Source organism: Columba livia, chromosome 6 (genome assembly GCF_036013475.1).
Source record: "Columba livia isolate bColLiv1 breed racing homer chromosome 6, bColLiv1.pat.W.v2, whole genome shotgun sequence".
Lineage (NCBI taxonomy): Eukaryota > Metazoa > Chordata > Aves > Columbiformes > Columbidae > Columba > Columba livia.
The window spans coordinates 2716973-2731190 of NC_088607.1; the positions used below are offsets into that span (position 1 = coordinate 2716973).

The following is a 14218-nucleotide window of genomic DNA, read 5'->3' on the forward strand; positions in this document are numbered from 1 at the left end:
CCAGACACTTGAAAACCACTTGAACCACATCAGGCCTTTACTTTGTGTTTGCTGCACAGACGATGTTTCCGTTACCAGTCATGCAACGGTTATTACAGGGTTCAGCACTAAGGGTGAAAGCCCAGTGATGAAGATGAGAACACAGATACTCGCTTCCAAACACATATTTTAAGGAAGTAATTGTCATGCATCTGAGTCACCGACAGCTTCACTAACATATTTTAACAGCAGCTTAATAAAAAGCAAACCTGGTGTGTTCAATCAGTGATGAGGATATTAACAACTGGGATGCAACAAGGGTTGAGAGCAGCAGGTCGGAGCATTGGCAGAGCTCCTGCGGGACAGCCGCACATCAACGCCGTCAAAAACATGACAGCACGTTGAGCAACACGTTAAGTGAATAAGCAGAAATCCACCAACTTTTCAACATGCCTTTGCATAATAACATCATGATTTAAGACGCTAAAAGCCACCCAAGGAAGTATTGGATAGATATGGGACTGTGTAACAGCGCAGAACAGCAGCACAGTTTATGCTCAGCTCTAAGAGAACTGGGGGTTTTGAAGGACACTATGTTTAGTGAACGACATTAAACTTCAGAGTTTCAAATGTATATACATTCAGGTATGGAGGCAAAAACAACAAAAGAGCAGATAACACCCCTCTGAAGACTGGCACGCAGCTGTGAACGCATTTCTAGCTGAAAAAATGACAAAACCTTGCTTTTCTCCCCCTGGCCCCTCAACAGCTGGGCATATTTCTGCAAAGCGCTATCCGGCAGGATAGTTCCTTCCTTTCCCACGCTCGGGAGCCGGTTCCGATTACAGCTCCCGCGATGGCAGCGTCCCACGGGGCCACGGCCCGGACCTCGCAACAGGGTGTCCTGGGGACAACAGCTCAAGGATGCTCTGTCCCCAAATCACGCCGTGTCCTTTTAAATGGGCTGAACAGTTTGGAGGGGATCTCAGCAGACCAGAGCCAGGCTGCATAGGAACAGTGGGGTCTTATTTATCCACCTTCCAAGAAGTCCAAGACGAGCTTTGTCTCCAAAAGTACAGAGTCGCCTGAGGGTCCCAACTTGCACCACCTCGGAAACCAAATGACTTCTCTTCTTTAACTCCTATTTCAACAGAAGTACAGAATGCAAAGCTGTTCTTCAAGAACACCTTCAACAAAGCATCCTGCATAGTATAAATTACTTAAAATCTTAGTACTGTATGGATTACAGGGGCAGGCTGGAGATAAACCAGCAGCGATTCCCTGGCTCTGTGCTCTCACCCCTGGGTTTCAGTTCTCTTCTATCAAACCCTCAGAGAGGAACAGAAGGTACCTCCACTTCCCGCAGACGCTGACAGCTATGAAAATACCAATTGCAGTCAGATATCAGTCAGAAAGGTCAATGACTCAAAGAAGTTGGTATACTATCAGGGAACAGTATGGCATCAACTGTTTCCAACTTTGCCAGTGGTACTTTCACACTGATTTTCTCTCCTAAGACACAGAAGATGCCACGGAGGCTCAGTCACTGCAGGACCTATTTTGGCAGGTTTTTTTAAGCAAAACCAACAGCAGAAATATAGACATTACAGCTGCTAAAACTGATGTGAAAGAGATTAGTAGATGAGGAAGGACTGAGCACCCCAAAAAAAATAATAACCCAAATCCCTAGAAGATATCGTGCATAATTAACCTGCTAAAATGTATTATATTAAAATATAACATTAGTGGAGGAAAAAGCAACATGTGGAGCCAAAGCCTTGTAGAACTGAACCTGGAGATGTAACTGCACACAGAGCTACAGTAAACTTGCAACCTCTTCTGCAAGGCATTAAGCTTTCATTTCAAAGAATAAACTGCTAACCAAGGGCGTTTGGAAATGTAAAACACTGTTTAATTTTTAAAGGAAGTTATTCAAGTTTCTTCCTCTGAAGATATTGGGAAATGAGGCCAAAAAGGGCAAATAGCTTGATGTAGTAGAGCAATTCTCAAACTTTTTCAGTACAAATTACAGCTCTATCAAGTCACACCTCCATCTAACTTCTAAATGACTCCTACAGTTTGCCGGTCAAAGGTATTAAACTAAAGGACAAAGTGAAGAACCTGACTGCCAAGAGCTCTTGTGTACATAATTCTCTATCCCAGGTCAAGCCACGGTCTGCTCAGGTACAACAGAACCAGAGCAAGCCTGCTGGAAAAATCACACATTATAACCGTACCAATTATCCCAATGCCACATCTTCCCAGATTTGTTTCTAATAGATTCAACTAAGTAGTGCGAAGAGGTCATTATTTAAATATAATTCCCCGTTTCCACCTTTTCCTTTCCTCCTTACCTTCCCAGAAATATTTAAGTCACTAAAGCTTCCTCTCCCCCAGCTCTGCCGGGAAAAGGAGAAGTGCTGGAGGTGGGAGGTTAGTGGGTGAAAAACCGATTAGAATTAAGTGTTGTATTGGTGGCCTTGAAATGTGTCCTCAGCTGAGTTTGTAATTTGGCTTTTCGAGGTTGATCAGCACACGTGTAATTTAAAAGCAATTTGAAGCAGCGTGCTGGGTGGTTTGACTTGAAATTAATGAGCTTTTGACAACTGCAAACAAAACGATAACATGAATCCATTTCAACTCATCCATGTATTTAACAGGAAAAGCATATATCATTTTAACTTGGTTTTACAGGCTTTCCTTCTGTAATATGAAAGCTGGTTTACCACGATCTTGCTCTCAGTAGCAATTTGCCCAATTGTGTAAGATCAGTAGGAAGACAGGTAGCAGATAAATTAATCCTGTTGCGTAATTAAAGTGACATTGTGCAGTATGATCAAATGCATTAACGAAACACAAATGTAAATTAAAAAACTAGGAGAGTACTCAAGACATCTAAACCTGTAGAACACAGGATACAAACGTGATTCATCGCTTGCTTAAATCAATAGCCTACTACTCAAGCAATACACAGGATATTACAGCAGAAACTAAGGCTGGGAATGCAAAGAAAAGTAACGATCGAAGGATGAAAAACAAAGACAACAAGGTTAAATGGCAAAAGATAATAAAAATTAAGTACACTTTGAAAGCCTACAACTTGCAACTGAAGCACACTGGGAGCAAGAGACCGGCCAGGCAAGTCAGACAAGGAAAGAACTTAATAAATTACACCAAATTCTCTGCAGATTTTACACACAGATGTGCTTACAAATTGCGACATTAAACCAGAAAGGCTGGTTGAAAAGCGAATTGCACTTCTAAGAAACAAATTAAAATGCATTCCACCTACCAGTGAAAATTCCTCCGAAGCTGAAGAACTACAGCTCTTGGCAAAGAAATATTTACAGAGCCTTTATCAAATATACTGATGACAATAGGGTCTTCAACCACAAATTCTCATTGTTGCTTTCAAGTTGTGATTAAACAGGCTTTCTCTCCTTGGTCAGGTTATACTTCATTGCTGATAAAGATTTTCATTCAAAGAATCAAGGGATGTAACAAATTATGCGACCAAATGCCAAGATACACGAAGACGTATCAGGAACTTCATGGAGTGCGGTCCCACCCTTGGGAACACATGGGACACCAACAGACCATGGGGACCATGACCTTCAAGCAGCAAGAGCACAGGGCAGGGAGGTACTAGCTCTATACAAACAACCAAACTATTTTGTCCTCATTACACCATGTCCACAGGAAAACTATATTTGAAATCATCATGCTCCCACAATTCATGTCAGTCTGGTTACGCTGGCCAACAATCCAAATTACTCTGCTAGTCTTCAGTCAGTCCCTTGGAAGGGGCATTATCATGAACTACAGCAGAGCTCTATTAGGCTGAGCTTTCTTTAGACATTATTCCAGATGACAGAGATATTGATTTTACTGAAGAGGAAGAAAACTCAAGAACCAGAACGATTAAAGAAACGCTCAACCACCAGGAAACCCCAAACCAATTGGTCTCAAAAGAGCAAGATTTTGTCCTGAAAGTGGAATTGAACACTTCATTCTGAATTATCCCCTAGTGCCTCCAGAGCAACAAACCCGAGAAGTGGCAGAATTCTGAATTCATCCGACTCCCTTGCTGTGGTAGAAAAGTTTATCCTCCAGCTTATCAAATTACTTTGTCCTGATCTTTTTAAGTGACAGGAATAACACAATTTTCACTTGCTTCCCTTATGACTCTTCTTTTATTTCCTCATTCGCTTTTTCTTAAAAATTCACATGACTATTGACCCAAAGCCTTTTTGAGGCTGAATTCCTCCTGGCGATTCTTGATGTCGCTGCATCTCTGGTGTGCGTTGCCTTCAGAAAACAGTAATTGATGCAGCTTCATCCATCCCGACCCTCCTGCCTCTTCTCAACAGCAATAACCCAAAAACTGTCACTGTTTACCCCACTTTGTATCTCATCTCACCTCTACCTGATTTACAGTCTTGTATTTTGGTTTTACCTGCTCGGATCTCTCATTCTTACTGAAAATTATTACTTTACATTAGAAAATCTCCAATAACTTAAGTTTTCAGGACTGAGCACTTCTTCCTTTCTACAGTGGAGAGAAAAGGGATAGAAAACCCCACGACTGAGTCATGCCACGTTTTTCCTGTGACAACAAGCTGTCATTGCAAGCAATAAACCACCCCGACAAATTTCTTTCTGGTTTTATTTCTTCCATGTGCCAGGAAACACCTTTGCACGCAGGTCCATCACCTCCGCACGGGCAGCTTTTTAATCTGCCGCCACCACAGTGAGTCACCAGCCAGGAGCCAAAGGATAAAGGGCATTTTTAGGGCATCGCTGTTGGACAGATGTACTCCAGGACAAGCAGGACAGGAAACAAGCAGCTTTTAATGCCACACTTGTTCAGGGAGCTGTTCGCTGGAAATAATCAGTTGGCCGGCTCACTTAGGAAGAAAAATCAGAGCGCACTGCAATCAAAATCCAGCCCAGCAGCATCAGCCTCTCCTATCAGCAAGAAAATCTCCCACCTATTCTTCCATTTCCCAAAGGCATCTTCTGCAGACAACGCCGAGGATTTTGGCAGGCAGGAGGATATCACTGATGGAATTATTATACCTGCAGTAAGTCAACTGAATTAAAAAGCACGACGCTGTGCGAACCCCTTAAAAATATGTTCCGCTTTGTGAAGAACTCAAAAACAAATCCTGTACAAATACTTCGATAAATCGCTGCTGCTGAGTTTTGTCTAATCTCCGTCTTACCAGTATCTCATTTCAACACTTAGACAAGCTTTCCAGTCTGTTGTATGTATATATTTAAAAGACATCAACATGTCAGCAAAAAGTTTAGAATAAATACAGACACTTTTTATTTTTAATATTAATGCTTAGAGCATTTGGGATTATACAATACATATTGTTATCAGACAGACATCACTGGGATGAAACCTTGTGCAGAAGGATACAGGAAAATAAAAAGCTAAAATTACAGCTAAAAAGGATGTAGAAAGCCTGAGCAGAGCAGCCTGGTGGCTACGGCCACTTTTCATTCAGCTTGAATTCTGCTGCATCACACCAAACATCAGTTAAAGCAATATCTGAATCATTCCCTAAGACAGCGCTCAACCCATCAAACGAGCATCACATCCAGGGTACCCATAAACAATGCTCCGCAAAGAATGCGTCATTCAGAACTCTTTAATAATGTATCCATTCGATTTACAATACTTTCGATTCGGGGGCACCAAATTATATTTTAGGTTACAGAGGGATCCTGCTTTCATTAATATTGTATCAAGAAATCAATAATGAAACACCCGTCAAGAAACAAAGACCCACTCACCGCATCATCGCAACAGCAGCCCCAGGTTTGGCTCCTCCGCTGCTGCATCCCGGGCCACGAGGATGCGGTGATGGAAAGTCACAGCATCCCAGTTTGAGTTTGCATACATTATTCACCTGGAACACCAGGTAGCACTGTTCTGACTACACTATTTATAGATTAATTTAAAAAAAAGTATGTCTTCGAAACACGGCGTACACTTTACATTCTGTGGTAAACTAGGGCTTATCTCTAAATTCAAACATGAGGATTATAGTAACAAGCCTTCCATTCCAAACAAGCAGCAATTTCTTAGGCCTCTCTCCATCTGCTTTGAGTAACCCTGACGAAACTCCTAAGAGTTACACCTTCCAGTAAACTCAGATATCTAACCACACTCCGCAATCTCTCCAGCTCTGCTCCACACAGACATCAGCAACCACCACCCAGCTGGTCCCTTCTTACATCAATGACCTTGTAGCAAAAACATGCGTTTTCTTGCCATCTGCTTTTGCTGAGAAATTTTCAAGGTACTTCCAGAGACAGTCATTCCCTCAATGTTTCTATATAAAGGCAGGTTTTTTTCCACTAAAGCATCTTCATTCATTGCCGATGGCCTTCAAGGGCTCTGATACAACCTTCAGTCTCAGGATCTCCAGCTGGTTTCAAGCCCTGCCATAAATTTAACCTGACAAGTATTTTGGAAATAAGGACTGAGATACAGCATCACATTTCCACAATGACGGTATCATTCCAAAGAGGCACAAAGGTACATAATCCTCAGGTTCTCTATAAAACTGAACAAGTTCTCCTGCAGAACCTCCCACTCCTTGAGTGAGGAGGGTGTGCTGGGCTCACATCAGCAAGGCAAACATTCACCGTTCCTTTTTACCTTGATTTTCCATCCCACACAGCATCCAGCACTTGCCTTGGCTGGTTTTTACTCCTCACTACAGTACGAGTGACCTGCTCCAAAATCTCAGTGAACACATTTACAGGACATTTTCAAACATGAAGCATATAAGCACTTTAACGTGTGTCGCTGACTTCTCAGCAAACACCAAGCAGAGCTGTGACAAGGCAGCGTTGTGCCGCACATGTCCTACAGCTCTTGTTCGCTTTGCAGCTTGTCAACCTGTGTCCACCCATTTTTCTTCATGTAACCTCTTAAATGAAAGAGAAAAAGGTCACCAAGTACACCGGTCAAAGCACTCCTGTAACATGCTCTGAAACTACTTCAGTCAATAACACGAGCCTGCAGCTTTGGTCCAATGGCTCAAAAAAACTATCAACTTATGGCCCAACTTGTCTTACAGAAGAATCAAAAAGTACATGAAAGGCACCGTGCGCAAGGGAGATCTTTTGCAAATAAACATATTTACTGAGTGCAAGTTTTGCTATAACGAAGCACACGTTCGTTAACCCAGTTAAACTGCACAACAGCTCTGCCCATCCTCGGCTTCAGCTTCACAAGGAAGAGGAAGGTCTTACACAAACCTCCAACCTGCAGAATCCCCAAACCACCATCTTTCAGGTTCCAATTCCTTCAGCCCAGATGGCACATCTCTGACTGTGTGATCTGGGAGCCAGAAATATAATGAAGGGCAGGGGAAGGAAAATAAGACCAAGGCAAAAAACAGGGATTCAAGACAGTTCTGGCAGAGATCAGCTCTTAACTCACATAGATGTAAAAACCTGATTGAGTAACAGATAAACATATGAAGTGGAAAAGGGGAAAGAAAGCAATATATAAAAGTGAACTAGGACCCAAATGTGCTAAAATTATCATCTTTGTACCTGCTCATCACAGGCTGAGGATAAATTACTGAAGTCCGAACAGCAGCACCACACTGATTCCAAGTATATAAAGACGTCTGGTTTTATTAAAGGTGTCAAGGGCATAGGAAGCTTTTAAATGAGGAATTCAATTTTTACCTTTTACATGGTAGAATATATTAAAAGCATTTAAGGAGTACAGAGTATGTCATTCAAAGCACAGCAAGCAAGAATGGCTGGTGTAACACAGCTCCTATGTAACTTGTTTATTTGTAAGCAAAGACAGAGCAAATCAAAGCAACCAAACACTACACCCACACCATTTTGTTTCATGCATTATTTTCTTCCCCTTCTTCTCACACATTTCCAAAACAACTGATTTTGTTACTTGAGAAAAAAAACCCACATTTTTAGGTTAATTTCTTTCAGTGCCCCTAATGCAAAGCCCCCATACGTGATATTTACATCCACACCAGCACATGTCCACTCACCTCTGAGCCCTCAGCCCGATGGTCCCTGCTTGTCCCAGCTCCATCCTGACCCCCGTCTCTATCAGGGCCACCACCCCAAGCACAAAACAGAGGCAGCAAGACCCACAAGCCCTTTGGTGCCATTCACAGCAATTAGAGATCATTACCCCAATTAGGGACTCCTAATTTCCTAACCTAACTTCCACCTGAGCAAGATGAGGCCAGTACCACCTGTATCGTCCCACATCAAAGTTTACATGGTTTTATCTGTCACCCAGCAGAGCAAACTTGGAACTTGCCTCCTGAATGAGCAGAATGCATTATACCCACATAAAAATCCCTTTTAAATGATATCGAGTTTCCAGCTGAATGTCATTAATTTTCATCAACATGCACAGAAGCAAAGATTGCCATGCATGTAATAAATAGTTTTCAATTCTCAGTCTCTTTATTTCTGCTAAGTTTTCCCATAGAACCCATAATGTCTTAGGGAAAAAACAAGCTCCAGAAGCTCTGTCTTTCCTTTTAACTTAGCAGCCTCTACCCCACACAAATCAGACACAGGCAGCGGTTTAGAAGCTACACAGCCGAACACACAGCAAATCACCTCACCCTATGGAAACAGCCACAAGGAGAGGGACCTCACAGAACAACTTAAAGAAATTAAGGCACACCCTTTGCTAATTAAAAACTGCTGTTCAATATCACAGCAGATCTCCATTAACCCTTTCTACAACCCACAATTAAAGCAAAAAAAAAAATTCCAATGATGCGAAGCAGTTAGAAGTCATCTTTACATTATCTTTGTGAGGTTTGTCATTATTTTTCCCGGTATTTCAAACAAAACCATACGCACGGGGAAGAAGAACCACAATACTTTTGTTCTTGGAAGTAACAAATTTGGTTTTTTCCATTAAAGCCTCATTTGCTTTCTCCTTCACAATCTGTATAAGGAAAACACGAAGTTTTTCACCAGCTGCAGGATTTACACCTCCCTCCATACAAGCAGCTGTTTTCCTTGTGTTTCCTTGGGACCACCAGGGAGCACAAAGGTAACACGGGCAGCAGCACCGACCCCGGTTCCTCCGGGCGCTATCGGCCCCAAGAACCGGCCAGCCAACACCTTCACAATCCAATAAATGGCACAAATACAACCTTGCGGCTTTTAGACAACACTAATCTTGTCCAAGGGAGGATAAAAGAGTTTCTACGTAGCCATGTTATCCCTCGGTTGTTGGTCCTGTCCATCTGAACGCTGCACATACCCACAGCCCCGGGATGAAAACGGTGTGGATGTGCTGACAAGAAATAAATGGCTTTATAGAGCTGAAGTTCACACACGGGGGCTGGAGGAGAGCCCGGCAGCCGAGACACCGTGTTTCCCACTTGGGTGGCGGGGAGATGAGTTAACGGGGTTGCCTGACACTGGGGCACAGCGCCTGGCTGTCCCCTCAGTCCCAAATTATCGCGCATCGCCCAAACCCCCAGCCTGGTGTGACACCCACCCCAGCGAGGAGACACCGGCCACCTCGCCTCGACAAGAGGGTCCCCGCTGCCCTCCGGGCTCCCACGGAAACGCGCCCATCCCTCCGGCTAATTACGGCGATAATTCCCGAGGATGAGCATCCCACTGAGAAAAGGACACGCGTGTACCCGCCCGCCTCGGGGACACCGCCGGGCGGCAGCGCTGGCAGCCGGGGCCGGCTCCGGGAACAAACGCAAACGCCGGTCGCTTCCCTTCCCGATGCGCACCCGCGGACGGGCCGGCCTCCCGCGGGGTGGCGGGGGCATCGCCCGGCTGCCCCTCCGCACCCGGGAACGGGGCTGCCCGGCACCTGCGCGGCCGCCGAGCAGCGTCGCCCCAGTCCGCACCCGCAGCACCTGCCCCGGCGCCGCAGCATCGCTTCGCCGCTCGCCCCCTCGTTCGCTCCGCGCTCCGCTCACCTCGCCGGTTCCGTCGGCGGCGGCTCCGCGGGGCCCTCGGCGCCCCCGCGCAGCGGCGGCGGGCGCGGGACGCCCAGGCGCTCTCCGGCCCGGGGCGGCGGGAGAGGCGGCGGCAGCCAGGCAGGAAATTTCCCTTCGCCGCCGCCTCCGCCTCCTCCTCCTCCTCCCCCCCCTCCTCCCCCCCTCGGCGCCGCGGCGGCGGGTGCGGAGCCGCCTGGCGGACACTGGCCGCAGCCGCAGTGGGAACCCCCGGGTTCAACCACCCGGCTCAATCCCCCGGGCTCCCCTGCGCTCCGGCGGGTGCTCAGCGAGCCGGGGACGCCCGCGGGCAGAACTCCGTCCTGCGGGAAATTATCTGAGCTGCAGACGGGGAGTTGCTGTGAATATTGTGTCCAGTTGTGACCCCTCAGCTCCAGCAGGACAGGGAACTGCTGGAGAGAGTCCAGCGCAGCCACCAAGATGCTGAAGGGAGTGGAGCATCTCCCGTGTGAGGAAAGGCTGAGGGAGCTGGGGCTCTGGAGCTGGACAAGAGGAGACTGAGGGGTGACCTTATTAATGTATGCAAATATATAAAGGGTGTCATGAGGATACAGCCAGGCTCTTCTCGATGACAACCAATGATAGGACAAGGGGTAATGGGTTCAAACTGAAACACAGGAGGTTCCATTTAAATATAAGAAACTTGTTCCTCGTGAGGGTGGCAGAGCCTGGCCCAGGCTGCCCAGGGGGGTTGTGGAGTCTCCTTCTGTGCAGACATTCCAACCCGCCTGGACACCTTCCTGTGTAACCTCATCTGGGTGTTCCTGCTCCATGGGGGGATTGCACTGGATGAGCTCTCCAGGGCCCTTCCAACCCCTGACATGCTGGGATTCTGTGTGAGTTAACAGTGGAGTTTAAAAGGGGGCTCCAGCTTCCCGCTTGGGCACAGTCATGATTACAACATCAGCCAAAATTTCAGAAGTCAAAGCTGCTGCCTGTGCGTGTTGGAAGTGGCTCATTTCCTCCTGCGCTTCCCAGAGGCAAAGCTGAGGATGCACAGGAGCACAAGTGATGGGTGTTTTACAGCGCCAAGCTCTCCTTGAGCAGCAGGTGTGAGGTTGGGCATCCTCCTTTCCCGAGATCATCAGCGTGATGGAGCTTGGAGGGATCTGAGAGTCCTCTGTCCGGAGCTGGTGAGGGGCTGGAGCACAAGTCCTATGGGGAATAGCTGAGGGACCTGGGGGGTTCAGCTGGAGAACAGGAGCTGAGGGGAGACATTCTGATCTCTGAAATGCCTGAAAGGAGCTTGGAGCATGGAGGGGGTTGGTCTCTTCTCCCAAGTTACAAGTGAAAGGATGAGAGGAAACAGCCTCAAGTTGCACCACGGAAGGTTTAGATTGGGAATTAGGAAAAACTTCTTCACTAGAAGGGCTGTTGGACATTGGAACAGGCTGCCCAGGGCAGTGCTGGAGTCACCATCCCTGGAGGGGTTTAAAAGACACGCAGATGAGATTCTTATGGACATGGGTTAGCAGCGGATGCGACAGTGTTGGGTTAATGGTTGGACTAGATGATCTTAAAAGTCTTTTCCAACCAAAACAATTCTATTATCAGCCTCCCTGGATCCTTCCCCTCTCTGCTCACTCCACCATTAACATAGTGCTGTGCCACCAGAGCTGGGCTGCAAGGGACCAATCTGAGCCCTTTTGCACCCGCATTCCCCTCAGAGAAACCTCTGCAGCAGCTTGGGCTGCACGGGGCCGATGAATCAGGACGATGAAACCCAGAATAGAAACGTCAGGCTGAAAAGTAGGCCAGGGAGGAGGGGATTAGTGAAGGAAAGGCGAGAATCAGGGAGTCTGAAGGCACATCTTGCTTTATTTTGTCTCCAGTCCCTAGGACAGCACCTCCTGCAAAACAAGAAAATCCCCCTACAGAAGAAATCTCTCCTCCAGAAGAACCTCACGTATATGTCACTTTCCAAAACCCATCTCCATGCACACCACATTTATTTTAAGTGTACCAAAGGATGTCGAGACAACCAGGGATTGTATGAAAAGATCATCAAAACAAAAATATTAGAACATCTGTGAGTATTTGTGTCTTCTGCAGAAAACTTAATCATAGCCTAATTATGTCCCTTTGGCATCGTGTTGACTAGGAAACAGCAATTTAGTAGAATGCTGACATTTTTCAGCAGACGTGGGCAGAGTCCCAGGAAGGCGTTTGATTTTAATGAACGTGTTTGCAGATCAAATGCCTGCAAGTCAGCAATTTTCTCGCTAGTAACTATTTTCAAGAAACTGTATATTAATTCAAATGACTGCTTATATCCAAGCAATAAAATAAATGGGATTATTATACACGTTGGATAAAATTACCACATTAGTGCAGAAATTAAAAATACTATGATACCAAAGTTGTACAATAAAGAACCAAAGAAAACACACACCATAGTTATTAACACATTGTTTAGGGGAAAAGAGATTTTCTGTAGATAAGGGGAATATCTAGAAAAAATGAAATAAAGTTATAAAAGAAATTTCATCTAGTCTTTTTTTGCTCCAGCAGCCTATACTCAAGTATAACTATTTTACAACATGAGAGAAATTTAGCCTTGCTAATCCACATCAGCGTTCCCAGCTCCACCTTCTTGCAGTCACATCCAGGATAGTCCTAAGCCTGGGTTTATGAGCTGGAGCCAACAGGAGCGAGTAATCCTGAGACTGATTTTATCTTCAGTTGCTGGCTAGAGAAAAACAACACCATACAATGTTCTCTGAGATGGTGCTTCATCCCAAAAATGAGATTAGAGCTCCATGTGGTCTAGGAGCTGAAGAACGGAGCCTCTTTAAAGCCACTTTCAGTGCTCTCCGGACAAAGCCTGAATAGAATTTGTGCTCTAAAGAAAGGGGAACAGATGAAACTGCTACGGGATTTGAAGCAATTTAGCTACATTGACAGAGCTTGCTTGCTTCATCAGAAAATAAATGTAAGGAATTGGAAGACTGAAATACCATAGCGAAAATAATAAGGGGTAGATGAGCTTAAGCCCAGCGGAGCTTCAACACCGGTTTTGCTTTGTCCATCTCACAGTCCACTGGTCATCTGTCTTTTCCCGTCTTCCCATCACGGATCAAGCACATTCTCAGCAATGTCAGCTCTTTGGCAACCGTTTCACCCTTGTTTCCCGTTTGCCGGAGGAGCTGCAGGATCTCCAACAGCTTCTGGCAGGACCTGCGCCCTCATCCCTGCTTTTGCACTCTGGAAATAACATTATTCCAGTAGAAATGGTGGAGACTTTCCCATGAATGATCTCAACTCCTTGTAACAGAGAGCAACAAGGTGTCTATCTTCTCTAATTCAAGCTCAATAAATATATCATAGGAAACAGGCGATATTTAAACACCAAATATTTATTTGTGGTACTCCAGTGTGATGGTGAACCTGATAGCACCAAGTATGATAAAATTATATTTTCTGTTTTCTGTAAAGCCAAAAGATAATAACGTGTGGCCACAGCCTGGAGAGAAAGGAATTCAAGATGGAGCATCTATAAAGTAGATTAAATTGAATATAATCCTACTGCTTTCCTTCCAAATATTTACCAGGCTTCCATATTGACTGAAAATTGTCCATTATACCCTTGGTAGCAGCAAAGTAGATCTGACTCTTTACTACAATTTGTGTTCCAGGATGTCAAACATAATGAAGAAGTTAGAAAATCAGAGGCAGCCCAGCGAATAAGCAACACAGACACACGACTTCTGTAACTGCAAATATATCTCAGCCTAAAAAGATGGGAAAATCTCTTTAAACTACAGATAATTGGGCAAGAGTGTGAGGATATGTAGCATCCCAGCGGTAGCTAATTTGATGACTTCAAAGAGGTCGATAGCTAAGATGTTTCCATTTGGAATCTAAAATTATGAGTATCTAGGAATATATTTAAGTATTCAAGACTACGTATCTTTATAATTGTTACAGAAATTGCAATAAATCAAAGCCTGCCCTGCCAGCTTTTCTCTCCATTTCCACCTCTGGGGTTTGTTCTGTTACAAACATTACCAACCTTGATGCAGCTTCAAAGCCACATTTTATTAAATTGAAAATACTGCAAAGGCTGTATTTTCTGCTTCTTACAGGGCCAAAAGGCTTTTTTCCCCACCCCATCCTTCAATAAACTGCTTGACCACTCAACCTGCACTATTCTCTCATTAATGACAGCAGCTTTTTGACACCTAAACACATTAAATTTTGCAAGTCATATTCTGTGGTATCAAAAA

General features: G+C 45.0%; 1 protein-coding gene across 1 annotated transcript in view; it reads right to left on the minus strand.

Annotated features, from left to right (window-relative positions):
• The window catches only part of PTPRE (protein tyrosine phosphatase receptor type E), a 98628-nt gene extending 88543 nt beyond the window's left edge, over positions 1-10085 (minus strand). Inside the window, exon 1 of the mRNA XM_065066724.1 lies at positions 9954-10085. The gene's annotated coding sequence lies outside the window, so the exon portion shown is untranslated. The remainder of the gene's footprint in view (positions 1-9953) is intronic.
• Between the last annotated feature and the right edge of the window lie 4133 nt (positions 10086-14218).